The sequence below is a fragment of the Microcaecilia unicolor genome, unplaced genomic scaffold (genome assembly GCF_901765095.1).
Source record: "Microcaecilia unicolor unplaced genomic scaffold, aMicUni1.1, whole genome shotgun sequence".
Classification (NCBI taxonomy): Eukaryota; Metazoa; Chordata; class Amphibia; order Gymnophiona; family Siphonopidae; genus Microcaecilia; species Microcaecilia unicolor.
In genome coordinates, this window is record NW_021963023.1 from 66,834 (window position 1) to 80,996 (window position 14,163).

At 48.6% G+C, this 14,163-nt stretch overlaps 1 long non-coding RNA gene across 1 annotated transcript in view; it reads right to left on the minus strand.

Moving 5' to 3' along the window:
* LOC115458766 overlaps positions 1-9,139 on the minus strand; it is a 65,603-nt gene extending 56,464 nt beyond the window's left edge. Inside the window, exon 1 of the long non-coding RNA XR_003940147.1 lies at positions 8,495-9,139. This is a non-coding gene — a long non-coding RNA (uncharacterized LOC115458766). The remainder of the gene's footprint in view (positions 1-8,494) is intronic.
* Positions 9,140-14,163: the final 5,024 nt, after the last annotated feature.

Genomic DNA, 14,163 nt, shown 5'->3' on the forward strand with positions numbered 1-14,163 from the left:
GCAGACAGCCGGCCCAGAGCCACCCCCTTCATAGGGCTCGGGCCAGAGCGTTTCCCGGTCTCCCAGGCTTGTTTGGACAGGAGCCCGTGAAGTGTCCGGCCTGCCCACAGTATAGGCATAACCGGTTCTGGAGACGATGGGCCCTCTCCTTCTTGGACAGGCGATGCCGCCCCAATACCATGGGTTCCTCCTTGGTTCCTTCCGAACCCTCTTCGAAGGACCGGGGCGTCTTGGGGCGACGGGGAAGGCCTCTGGATCCCTGCGCTGCCGGCTGCATGACCCTCTCCGGGGCTTGCTCCTGGAACCGGATATCGATTCTAGTGCAGAGTGCAATAAGGGCGTCCAAAGTAGCGGGAATCTCTCAGGCGGCCAATTCATCTTTTATCTGGCCGTCCAGCCCCTGCCAAAAAATGGCCATTAAGGCCTCCTGTTTCCACCTGAGTTCCGCAGCCAAGGTACGGAACCGGACAGCATACGCCCCAACCGACCCGGAGCCCTGCTGGATCCGCAGCAGCTCCCCAGAGGCAGAAGAAGGTCGGCCAGGAACGTTGAATACCATCCGGAACTGCCGCAAGAACTCCTCCAGGTTTGCCAGAACCGGACTCCGCTGTTCCCATAGCGGGGACGCCCAAGCCAGCGCGGCACCGGAAAGCAGGGAGATGATGTAGGTCACCTTTATTTTGTCAGATGGGAAAGCCTCCTGTTGCAGCTCAAACAGGATCTGACACTGGTTCAGGAACCCCCGGCAAGCTGCGGGAGTACCGTCAAAGCGAGGCGGCTCTGGAAGTCGCAGACGTGCGGCAGAAGTCTCCGCTCTCGGGACTGGAGGAACCGCAGCCGCTTGCCGCTGGAGCCCTGGTAGCTGACTGCAGACCTCCTGCAAGGTACTGGACAGGCGGGTTAGCTGCTCCTGCTGCTGGTAGAGAACCTGAGCCAGGTGAGACAGCTCAGACCTGTCTGGCGAGCTCATGGCTTCGGCTTACTGTTATGACCTGGTGAATGTGAGCCCTTGTGCCCCGACTGAGCACGGTGAATATGAAGTGGCACCGCACTCGATCAGGCAGCCAGACAACCCCTAGCTTCACCTGGGGAGCGACCACCGTTCCCTGGGAGTTGAGCCCCCAGGTGCAGGCGGCCACCAGGACTTCTGGAACCGGCGGGGTTGCACAACCGCTGACCAGGCTGGCAGGCAGGCAGACACAGTCCAGGAGCAAAGAGTCAGTGAAGCAGCAAAACAGAGAACAATCCGAAAGTCTGGGCAGGCAGCAATACAACGCGTGGTCAGTAAACAATCCAAGGTCAGGAACACAGGAAAACACTGGAACAGATGAAGACCACAACCTCTAAGCGAATAGAAGCCGAAGCATGGAAGGACTGGAAACAGGGCTTTAAATAGAACAGGAATTAGGCTCAACCATGAGCAGCTGTTCCAAGATGGCTGCCCCCATCAGCAGAGGTGCCTACATCCAAATATGGGCTTCCTTCCTGACCTCGTTACCCCAAGATGGCTGCCCCCTCCTGAGCTAGCCAAGATGGCTGCTGTCCATGATCCAACCCAGATGACGGCTGCTAGGTTAGGAAACAGAAACCAACCCATCATGGAGAAGTGTAGCAGAGCGCAACAGAAAGGCAGGGAAAGGCGAACCAATGTGCCTGCATTCACTGAGTGGGAAAGGACAGGGAAAAGCAAGCTAATATGTCCACATCCACGGGGGCATGGGTAAGGCAGGGAAAGGGCTAACCTGCTATAGCCTCTAACACCCCGGCTAACAACTGGCAAGCCAGGAGCCACCCCCAGGCAGATTTTTGATGGACCTCGAAGAAGCTGCAGCCACCCTGCTTGGGGAGATAGAGAATACTGAAGAGGCAGTGGAGCTGGCAGGTCACTACTCCATCCTCATCCTCCTCGACCTATCCACCGCTTTTGACACTGTCAATCACAACCTACTTCTTGACACACTGTCCTCCTTTGGGTTCCATGGCTCTGTCCTCTCCTGGTTCTCCTCTTATCTCTCCCATCGTACCTTCAGAGTACACTCTCATGGTTCGTCCTCCTCCCCTATCCCGCTCTCTGTTGGAGTTCCTCAGGGATCTGTCCTTGGGCCCCTTCTTTTTTCAATCTACACCTCTTCCTTAGGCTCCCTGATCTCTTCTCATGGTTTCCACTATCATCTTTATACTGACGACACCCAGCTTTATCTCTCCACACCAGAAATCACTGCGGAAACCCAGGCCAAGGTATCGGCCTGCTTATCCGACATTGCTGCCTGGATGTCCAACCGCCACCTGAAACTGAACATGGCCAAGACTGAACTTATTGTTTTCCCACCCAAACCCACTTCTCCTCTCCCTTCACTCTCTATCTCAGTTGATAACACCCTCATCGTCCCCGTCTCATCTGCCCGCAACCTCGGTGTCATCTTCGACTCCTCCCTCTCTGCGCATATCCAGCAGATAGCCAAGACCTGTCGCTTCTTCCTCTATAACATTAGCAAAATTCGCCCCTTCCTCTCCGAGCACACCACCCGAACTCTCATCCACTCTCTCATTACCTCTCGCCTTGACTACTGCAACCTACTCCTCACCGGCCTCCCACTTAGCCATCTATCCCCCCTTCAGTCCATTCAGAACTCTGCCGCACGTCTTATCTTCCGCCTGGACGGATATACTCATATCACCCCTCTCCTCAAGTCACTTCACTGGCTTCCGATCAGATACCGCATACAGTTCAAGCTTCTCCTACTCACCTACAAATGCACTCGATCTGCAGCCCCTCCTTACCTTTCTACCCTCATCTCCCCTTACGTCGCTACCCGTAACCTCCGCTCTCAAGACAAATCCCTCCTTTCAGTACCCTTCTCCACCACCGCCAACTCTAGGATTCGCCCTTTCTGCCTCGCCTCACCCCATGCTTGGAACAAACTCCCTGAGCCCATACACCAGGCCCCCTCCCTACCCATCTTCAAATCATTGCTCAAAGCCCACCTCTTCAATGTCGCCTTCGGCACCTAATCACTACACCTCTTCTCAGGAAATCTCAACTACCCCAACTTGACATTTCGTCCTTTAGATTGTAAGCTCTTCTGAGCAGGGACCGTCCTTATTCGTTAATTTGTACAGCGCTGCGTAACCCTGCTGGTTGATGGACACAACCCATACGTAATGGCTTCATCTGCTTGATGACAAGGAATCAACACTAACTTCCAATCAGTTTGTATGGTTTATATCATGAGATGCCCCTGCAATAAATTTTATGCAGGGAAGACTATGAAGAAGTTATACGTTCAAGTCAATGAGCATAAATCTTGTTTATCTAAAAATAAAGTGGGGGCATCATTGGTTTCCCACGGCAAGCATTTAAATCACACATTTCAAGAGTTTTCATGCTGTGTAGTACAAGTTCCAGTACCAAAGCGTGGCGGAGACCATGAACGCCTGCGTAGACAGTGAACAACAATGGATTCACCATCTCCAGTCCCTTGAACCAAAGGGTTTAAATTCAACAGCTGAATGGGCAGCATTTTTGTAAGGGAATGTTGTTCAGATACGCTTTCAGTACTATCAGCTGATATTAGCTGATTTGTGCTTTCTCTCTGGGCGTCCTATTTATTTGGAGGCGCCATCTTTGAAAAGGTGTGCTGCAAATATATGCTGAAGCAGAAGACAAGTAAGTCAAAGCAGATTGGAGGCGGGGCTGGTGGTTGGGAGGCGGGGATAGTGCTGGGCAGACTTATATGGTCTGTGCCCTGAAGAGGACAGGTACAAATCAAGGTATACACAAAAAGTAGCACATATGAGTTGATCTTCTTGGGCAGACTAGATGGACCGTGCAGGTCTTTTTCTGCCGTCATCTACTATGTTACTATCCAGCTTATAATTGAAAAAGAAAAACGCCTATATTGCGACCCAAATCGGGAGATAGTCGTTTATCTCACAAAAACGAATAAAGCGGTATAATCGAAAGCCGAATTTGGACGTTTTCAACTGCACTCCGTCGCGGATGCGGACAAAGTTGATGGGGGCATGTCGAAGGCGGAACTGGGGCGTGGTTATCGGCCGATCAGAGATGGGCGCCTTTCGCCGATAATGGAAGAAAAATATGCGTTTTTAGTGAGAATTTAGGGCACTTTTCCTGGACCCTGTTTTTCCACGAATAAGGCCCCAAAAAGTGCCCTAAATGACGAGATTACCCCCAGAGGGAATCGGGGATGACCTCCCCTGACTCCCCCAGTGGTCACAAACCCCCTCCCACCACAAAATATGCCGTTTCACAACTTTTTATTTTCACCCTCAAATGTCATACCCACCTCCCTGGCAGCAGTATGCAGGTCACTGGAGCAGTTATTAGGGGGTGCAGTGGACTTCAGGCAGGTGGACCCAGGCCCATCCCCCCCCACCTGTTACAATTGTGCTGCTTAATGCTTAGTTGCCCAACCCCCCCCCCCAAACCCACTGTACCCACATGTAGGTGCCCCCCTTCACCCCTTAGGCCTATAGTAATGGTGTAGACTTGTGGGCAGTGGGTTTTGAGGGGGATTTGGGGGGCTCAACACACAAGGGAAGGGTGCTATGCACCTGGGAGGTCTTTTACCTTTTTTTTTGTTTTTGTAAAAGTGCCCCCTAGGGTGCCCGGTTGGTGTCCTGGCATGTGAGGGGGACCAGTGCACTACGACTCCTGGCCCCTCCCACGAACAAATGCCTTGGATTTATTCGTTTTTGAGCTGGGCGCTTTCATTTTCCATTATCACTGAAAAACAAAAACGCCCAGCTCACAAATTGTCGAATAAAACATGGACGTCTATTTTTTTCGAAAATACGGTTCGGTCCGCCCCTTCACGGACCCGTTCTCGGAGATAAACGCCCATGGAGATAGACGTTTTTGTTCAATTATGCCCCTCTATGTTATGTTTGTGATTGCTGGTAGATGTCCTGCACTATGTAACCTGGAATGTGTTTATTTTTAGAATGCTTCTCCCTTGAAAAAAACAGAAGGCGAAACGGGTCCCTGTTGGGTGTTAGCAGGAGCTATGCAGCTCGATCAACTAAAGAGAAGCTAAGTAGCTTAATATAACATTTTTATTAGCACTGTTTATTGTTCGCTGATTGAGTGAGCAGGATGTTTTGAAGAAAAACAACAAAAGTAAGGAGGTTTTTGGCCAAAGATGATGTAATGGCCCCGTGAGGTGAGTGCTGTGAAGACGGAAATGACAATGTTCATCTGAGCACCTGGGTACTTTGAGGTCTTTTCCTCCTTTCTGTATTTTTATATTGCAAGTCGACTAAATATCAATATATGTTATAATCTACAGTGAAAGTGACCAGACTCGGAAGTAACCTGAGGAAATACTTCTTCATGGAAAGAGTAGTAAATTTGTGGAATGGCTTCCTGATTGTGATGGGGGAGACTATATCTGAAGTCAAGAAAGTTTGGGACAAACAAGTACATAAGTGGATGAGAAGACTGCAAAGGCCATATGGTCTTTTTCTGCCTTCATTTTTCTCTGTTTCTATAATTTTTTAATTCAGTGGCAATTAACAGATACAGTTTGTTGGACAACTCAGTGTCTGTCCAGAATTTATCTGTTTAGATTTAAGGTCAGGACATTCATTTATTTACCACTATTTAATCAGCTGTGTTTCATTCAATTATATCTAGCCATTTTGACATCTATATAGATATCTGGCATTCCAGGGATGGGGCCAAACGTTTTACAGATAGCTGTGATATTGGTCACCATCCAGATAATGTATCCATCTAGAGGGACCACACAAACTTAAGTCCTAACTTTAAACTAGAACTCATATTCATTGGTCCTATAATCAATAAACAGTAAATAATAATAAAAGAACATCATACATGATTACTAATACAATAACTTGAGCTAATCTTTAGTAAAAGACCCCCTTAAGACACCAGGATGGTGCAAATTCTATAACAGCAGTTATGCGCGCAACTTCCATTATAGAACACTAGCATAAGTCTGTGTTTACATGCCTAAATTTAGGCACGGGCACTTACACCAGTTCAATGTTTGATATAAATACTCATGTCTAATTGTAGGCAAACATATAAATGTTAGTTTAATTACAGTAGAAATGGCTACACCTTCCCCTTCTTCCCTTAACTCTGTTTCTGGTATGTTTGTGAAGCCTTTCCTATCTGAAAATTGAGTTCCTTTTCATTTTTAATATATTTTTTTGGTTCTTGGCTGGTCCAATTTTGGCAATTAATCACGCTTTGTAAATAAACAGACATTCTATATACCTGACATGCCCCCGGCCCACCCATCCATGCCCCTCCCAGATCCATATCCTACTTGAAATTGCGTACTCTGGCATTAGTGTATCTTATAGAATACTAACTAAAGGCAGTTACACTAAATTGGTGCCAATTAATGCTAATTAGAGCCTATTATTGCTTGATAACATCAATTACCAGCTCATTATTAAATTAAGCTATGCATGCCACTGCTCTCATTCTATAACTTGTGCACCCACATGTTATACTAGTGCGCAACTTTCTAGAATTAGGGGACATATTAAAATCTGACATACCACCAGGCTTCTTTTGAAAATTATCCCCATAGTGTGCAGATTGTTAAATTGGTGTACCTCCTCTCACTGCCAATGTGCTTTCCTCACTCTCTGCCCTTGTCCCAAAAGATAAACAGGCAAAGTACAGCAATACCCAAGAGGTTAGTTTTTTTTTATTATTATTTTGTTTTTTTGTAAAACTAGGTTTAAACCTGAAAATGACAGTTCCCACTAATGTTGGGAGGCCGTAGGGCTGTAGTTTAGAGAAAGATGGTCATAAGCTGAAATCCAGGCCAAGATATCTGCCTGCCTGTCTGACACTGCTGCCTGGATGTCTCTGACCGCCTGAAGTTCAATATGTCCAAAACTGAGCTCCTTATCTTCCCACCTAAACCAACCTCTCCCCTTCCCCCACTCTCTATTTCTGTCGACAACACGCTCATTCTTCCTGTCAAATCTGCTTGTAACCTTGGGGTCAACTTCGACTCCTCCCTCTCCTTCTCTGCACATATTCAACAGATTGCTAAAACCTTTCGTTTCTTCCTCTATAATATCGCCAAAATTCACCCTTTTCTTTCTGAGCACGCTACCAGAACCCTCATCCACACACTCATCACCTCTCGCTTAGACTACTGCAACTTGCTTCTCACAGGTCTTCCACTCAGCCATCTCACTCCTCTTCAATCTGTTCAAAATTTTGCTGCACGATTAATATTTCGCCAAAGTCGCTATGCCCATATCAGCCCTCTTCTGAAGTCACTTCACTGGCTCCCTATCCGTTTCCGTATACAATTCAAGCTCCTCTTATTGACCTATAAGTGCATTCACTCTGCAGCCCCTCACTACCTCTCCACCCTTATCTCTCCCTACTCCTTCCCAAGAACTCTGTTCACTAGGCATCTCTCTCCTAATTGCACCCTTCTCCTCCATCGCTAACTCCAGACTCCGTCCCTTTTGTCTCGCTGCACATTATGCCTGGAATAGACTTCCTGAGCCATTACGCCAGGCTCCATCCCTGGCCGCCTTGAAATCCGGGCTAAAGGCCTACCTGTACGATGCTGCTTTTGACTCCTAACTCGTCACTTGCTCGTAACCTTTATCTTGTCTTCCTCTCTTCAATAATCCCCTTTCCCTAAGTGTCCTATCTGACTGTCCTACCCTTATCCCTTATTTGTCTGTCCTGATTTAGATTGTAAGCTCTTTTGGGCAGGGACTGTCTTTTCTTCATGTTCAATTGTGAAGCGCTGTGTACGACTGGTAGCGCTGTAAAAATGATTTGTAGTAGTAGTATAAGCTACAGCCACCCGACATAAAGGGCCTAAGTTTATACAGAAGCAAAATGGGGTGGGGGTATAACAATTAAATACTCAACATAATAATAATACAGTATGCACAAAAAGCAAACTTTATCAATGGCAAATTCCAGAATACAAAAAAAACCCATTTGATCAAGAAACTCAAATAAGACCGGGAGGGGGGGGGGGGACTAAAAACAAAGGAAAAAAGACCCTTCACACACAGACCCCAAGAAGATCAGAAATAAGACATGAAGGGGAGGGGAGGGCGCCCTAAACACACACACACTGTGGCCGGGACACTGTTAAGGTCTCTTCTTCAGGACCGGGAGGAAAATGGCAGCCAACCCGCCCCGGCGCCATCTTCCTTCTTCTCCCCGACTGAGCGCGCGCCAAAGCCCCAGTCCGCCCATCCCCCCGCCACAGTCACTACTACCAGCAGCTGAATCGCAGGCCCCACTCCATTGCCTCCGTCCCGGCCTAGCTGCGGCCTCCTACGGGCCTGGGCCTTGGGCCCTGCCAGGCACCGGCGGACAGAAAACCGACTAAACGGGCGGGGGTGTCGGGAGTGTATTATACAGGAGGAAGGCGGCTCCCCATCCCTCCCCGCCAGGAATCTAGCAGTGCCGTATCCTTGGCGGGCGGGTCCCGGTCCCCGGTCTTACCGTGCTGCAGGCCTGGGGCGGTGTAGCGGCATCGGCTGGTCCGGAGTCTCGGTGCTGCTGAGCCTGTGCTTTCGGTGGGGCGGAGAGGAGCGAAGGGAGGGGCCGGGCTGATCTCCGGGACGGGGCCGCCGTCAGCACGTCACGTCAGTGCCCGAGAGCCCAGGAAAATGCGGAAGGGGGACGGCGACAGTTGCAGGCCCCAGCTCGGAGGGAAATGGCACTTGATGTACCAGGACAGGCCCGGAGCCCACTCTCCGTCTGTGTGTCCGGACTGTTTTATTTTCATGGCAAATATGTCGCCACAACTCCGCAATACCTTTGCATTTCCTATTGCTGTGGCGGTGGCACAAAAGTGTTCTCCCGAGTCCCAACAGGTGTTTGGTTTTTTTTGTTTTTTTTGCAGTGCGGGCCATAAGTTCATTCGGAATTTTTATGCTAGTTCACTAACGTTTTCAGAAGTACCTCAAGGTGAGACTAGGGGCCAGATGCACTAAACTGAACCAGTTCTAGCCAGCAAGTAGTAAAACAAAACATGCACAAAAGGGTTCTCATCAGGGTAGCAGCTAAGGAAAACTGAATGCAAATGAGCTAATTAGTATTATAATGCGCATGCAAGGCAGATGCACAGCCGTTTTCCAACCCCATGCACCATGGACTTCTAGTTGGGGCTGCTGTGAGCGGGACCCATGCAGAGGAGGGCGCCCATCACAAAAATCGGAAGAAAAAAAACCTGCTCATTAGGGATGTCCTTTACTCAAAAGCCGACTGGCTTCCCCTCCTTAGGAAGGAAATCGCGTGCAAATGAGCTAACAGCGAGCAGCTCATTTGCATGCGATTTCCTTCATGCATGCCCGTTTTTTACCGATTCGGTAAGAGAAGGGCTCTTTCCGTGGAGTTAGTGCATCTGGCTCTAGGTTTACTCTTTTCCCCATAGGGCTTATAGTCTAAATGTATACCTGGGGCAATGGAAGAGTTAACTGGCTGGTCCAAGATCTTGTAGTGAGATTTGAACCTTGGCTTCCCTGGTTCTCAGTCTGTCACTCTAACCATTAGGGACCGGTAATACCAAACACTGGGCTCCTTTTACTAAGGTGCGCTAATGGATTTAGCGCTCTAAAAGCTAAGAAACCCATACTGCTAGTGTGAGCTAAATACATATTCCATGTAACTCAACAAGAAAGACCTGCACCTCTGAAGACAGGTTGACATTTGGCAACCTACCAAAATATTGAGATTCAAATCATTTTATGATTGCCACTAACCACAGGATTTTTGTTACGGTGCTGCTGAACATCACTGTTCGCATGGCCAACAGGAAGATGGTGGAGTGGGGGATTACAGTGTTGCCAGATGGCGAAAAATTTTCCAGCCCCAAAAATAGCCCAACATTAATATAAATATTAATGTTAATATGAATATTAAGGTAATCAGAATCAGCAGCATAATCAGAATTATAATCAGCATAATTAGCACCATAATCAGCATCATGATCATAATTTGCATAAAATTCATAGTCCATCCACCCACCCACAAAACAAAAGGAGCAAGTTCCCTCCACAAACCATCTCTCTCTTTTGATCTAGACACAGGAATAAAAGATTTTACATGCTCCAAGGTTTCAACCTAAATCATGTTTAATATGGGATATAAATGTTGTAAATAAATAAATAGAAGCTTTGAATGTTGAGCACATGATTCTCATAACATGATATGTGTTTTAGTGGCCCTTTACCAGGAAAAAAAAAATCTCTGCACAAGTATAACACATGCTAGGGTGTCCCTATAACTAGCCCCTCCAAATGACACACTGATTATGATTTATAACAAATTAATACTCTACCTATGAAAAGTTATTCTGTTCTTATACTTCCTCTGTGTACATCCATATGCTGCACAAGCTGGCAAGTTTGAAAATATAAGTGAGATTAAATAAAAACACTACCATTACAACAATAAAGCACGACAACGTGGATGCTGCAGCTCTTAGCTCCACTCTGGCTCCCTCCTCCTGGACACACTCACTGTGCTTTCTGCCTCCGTTCTCCTCTTTAGTGGTGGCCGCAGGTCCCCCTCTCCTGATGATCTGCTCTCTGACTCAGAGAGCAGATCAGGAGGGGACCCACCACCAGAGCCAACACCAACCGATGTGTCTGTGGCCTGCCTCGTGGTCGCATTGCCTTCACTCTGTTCTCTGGCCACATAGAGCCCAAGATGTGAAAGAGAAAAAAGGCATGCAGTGCGCACTGCGCTGGTCCAACATAAACAGGGCCAGATCTCGCCTCTTATTGGTCCAATTAGGACCAATGGGAAGGCGAGTTGTAACAGAGCAGCCAACCCGCGGGCCGCAACAATTAAAAATCGCCCAACCAGGCCAAAAATAGTCCAAAAAGCCACAGGGAGGAGTGGGAAATAGCCCAATTCCATGATTTTACCGTGGAATTGCCAACTTTAACTAGGGCTGACTGGAAGCTAAGTGTTAAAGTGCCTGCATATATTTCCAAAATATATTGCAAACATTGTTCTGCTTAATATGTTATATTATTTTTATTTTTTTTTGCACATAATTCCAGTGTTGTACATAAGTATTGCCATACTGGGACAGACCAAAGGTCCATCAAGCCCAACATCCTGTTTCCATAGTGGCCAATCCAGGTTACAAATACCTGGCAAGATCCCCAAACAGTACAATACATTTTATACTGCTTATCCTAGAATGGCAATCTTTAAGTTACCAAGCACAGAGAAAAATAATGTCATTTAGCTAGAGAAATGTCCTTTTATCTCAGAACTTCTCAGAAAGAAAGGTCAAAGTACTTAAGTGAAAGTAAAAATAAATGCATATTTTAATACTTAAGTAACATTTTTAACAGAACAACATGTTCTTCACTGTACTTTTGAAGGAGTGGAACGCCGGTACTACCTGAATACTACTGAGCAACAGGACAACCTCATGTTTTGTGCCTACTGATGGACTTTTACTTATGCACTCTACCTCTGCTTTTGGCTGTTTGGCCACACCTTATTACTGCACTGGACATTTGTGCCTTATCCAGTTTTACTGTTTACTAACAAGACAAGTTTGCTGTTTACTAATGTACAGACAGAATGCAGGGCTATTAGATATATAGCTTGTAACAGTAGTTTGCAAGGCCTATACAAGACCAGCTTGCACGTAGCAACGCCATCTGAATAGGCGACCTTGGAGGGTGCTGACACCCCCCTGCATTCCTGAGCCGCACCTTATCTCCTGTGCTAGAAAGGAGCATTGTGTGTGTACAGAATAAGCTGCTAAGTTTCGTTTTTCTTGCCAGTATCATTTCAGTGTTATGACGTGTGTACGTACTGGGACTACAATTTTGTACTGTAAGAACTACAAATGTTTACTGCGCATGACAGGTATGACGTGTAAGGGGCCAAATGCGCAGGCCCAGTAGGGAAGTATAAATGTAAGCGTCAGATGATTTATGACACACAGTGTCCCGAGGCTACTCGGTGCTGTTCACTTGCTAGCAATAAAGTTGCCTTGTTTGGAACCAAAATTTGCCTTTCGTCTCCTGATTTCCCACCTGTTCATTGGCACCCCAGATGGGACAGAAGTAGAAAGGGGAATCGGATTATATTCTTCCCCTCCCCCACTGCAGTCGGATCGGGTCATCGATTCCCACCCGAGGAGGTGGTGAGTGGCCACCGCTGATTTCAGCGTCCATCTCCCGGAGGAGGGCCGATCCACTCCGCCTGACTGTAGAGGGGGCTGTGTGGTTCCGACAAGGCACCTTTTTCCATTTCAGGGAGAAGCGCACGACGGCGCGGCCTGCGACCCCGGCGGACAGGCGAGTATACTCTACGTAGTGACCGGCCCAGTAAGGACCGAAGAAGAGGCGTGATCACCCTCTTTTAGCCAGTGACTAATACGGACTATTGGTATCCGACTAGGTCCCGAAACTCACTAGGCTCCGGCGACGAAACCGAGCGGCGAACGAACGGGGGGGTTCTTGTGGCGTATGAAAGTGTGTGAGTGGGCTTGCAGTTCCAGGCCGGGCGACCGCGTCCTGGTCAGGCCGAGTGTTGACCCTTCTGTGTCTGGTGGAACGAGACCCCTTACTCCTCCACCTCCCTTTTCCCCCTTTTGTCCGTCACCTGTCCTTTGGCACTCAGGTTAGGATGGGCGGGGGTGGGTCTTCACCGTTAGATTTAATGACGGAACACTTTAGCGAAGTGTTCGACCTAGATAAATGTAGCAGGGCCGGGATGATACAGAGATGTCAATTTATGTGGCCAGGGCTAGGAATTGCTGGATGGCCCCCGGAAGGGTCATTCGAGTATGAAAAAGTGGCGGCGGTCATGAATATTGTTATAATTGAGGGAAACCCCGGCTGTCCCGAGGACATTCCATACATAGAAGCGTGGTTGGATGTAGTCCGGGATCCGCCGGCTTGGGCCCAACGGAAGGTAGAAAAGGCCGCCCTTATGTTGGTAAAGCAGAGAAAAGGCCGGAAAACCAAACTTAGAACCCTGCCGACCCATGCCTTCGCTCTCCAAAGCTCGGCAACCGCTGCCGTCCCGAAGGCCGCAGGGACCGCCCCCATACGGCCTACCGCCCCTAGCACTGAAGCCACTGAGACCACGCCCCCTGCTACCAGAGTCAAGGCAGGAACTACGCCCAGTACTACCAACACACTTTCTAGGAAAAAACCCCCGAAGAAAACCGCAGGGAAAGTTCAGGGTTCGGCCGAGAAGAAGCCTCCAAAAGCCCCGATACTTGCTACGGCGGAGGCATACGAAGACGACATTGCGCCGCCGCCCTATGCTCCTATGTACCCTGACCTTACGGGCCTAGCAGAAGGCCCCGCTGACGCCGAGACTTCCGGGTCAGAGTCGGATGCCGGGGAGACGTCCCACCCAGCCTCACCTGAGTCACCTGGCCTCGCAACCACACGGAAGAGTACACGGGTTGTGAAGAACATTACTCGGTTCCCCCAATCGAGTCCGCAACAGGCCCTTCCGTCCAGCCGAAAAGGGGGAACCTCTCACTTATTCCCAGTCCGACAGTCCACCACCTATACCCCTAACCCGGCAGAGGGGGGGGGCCAGCCCATCGAATCAATAGTCTATAGTCACGTTCCCTTCTCAAGTGCCGATTTGTATAACTGGAAATTCCATGGGCCGTCCTACGACCAGAAACCCGAGCAGCTGATAGAGCTGGTGGAAGGCATTATATACAGCTACAATCCAACTTGGGCCGACCTTAGGCAGTTGAGCGCCCACATCCTGACCTCTGAAGAACGCCGCCTTTTACAACAAAATATGGAGCAAGCCATCCGGGATGCGAATCCGGCCCATGCCAATTTACAGAACCTACTAGAAACGGAGGCGCCCATCGCTGCCCCCACGTGGGATTACCGAACCGCCGAAGGCCAAACCTTTATCCGCCGATACCAACAGGCGTACCTGGCCGCCTTAAAGAAGGGGAAGCAGAAGGTTACTAACATGGGAAAAATCCACAGTGTAGTCCAACAAAAGGACGAGAGTCCAGGGGACTTCCTTGAACGACTTATGGAAGCATTCAGAAGGCACAGCCCGATAAATCCCGAAGACCCTAAGAACCTCCCAACCGTAGTTATGAGTTTTGTTAGCCAGTCAGCACCGGATATACGAAGAAAGCTACAGAG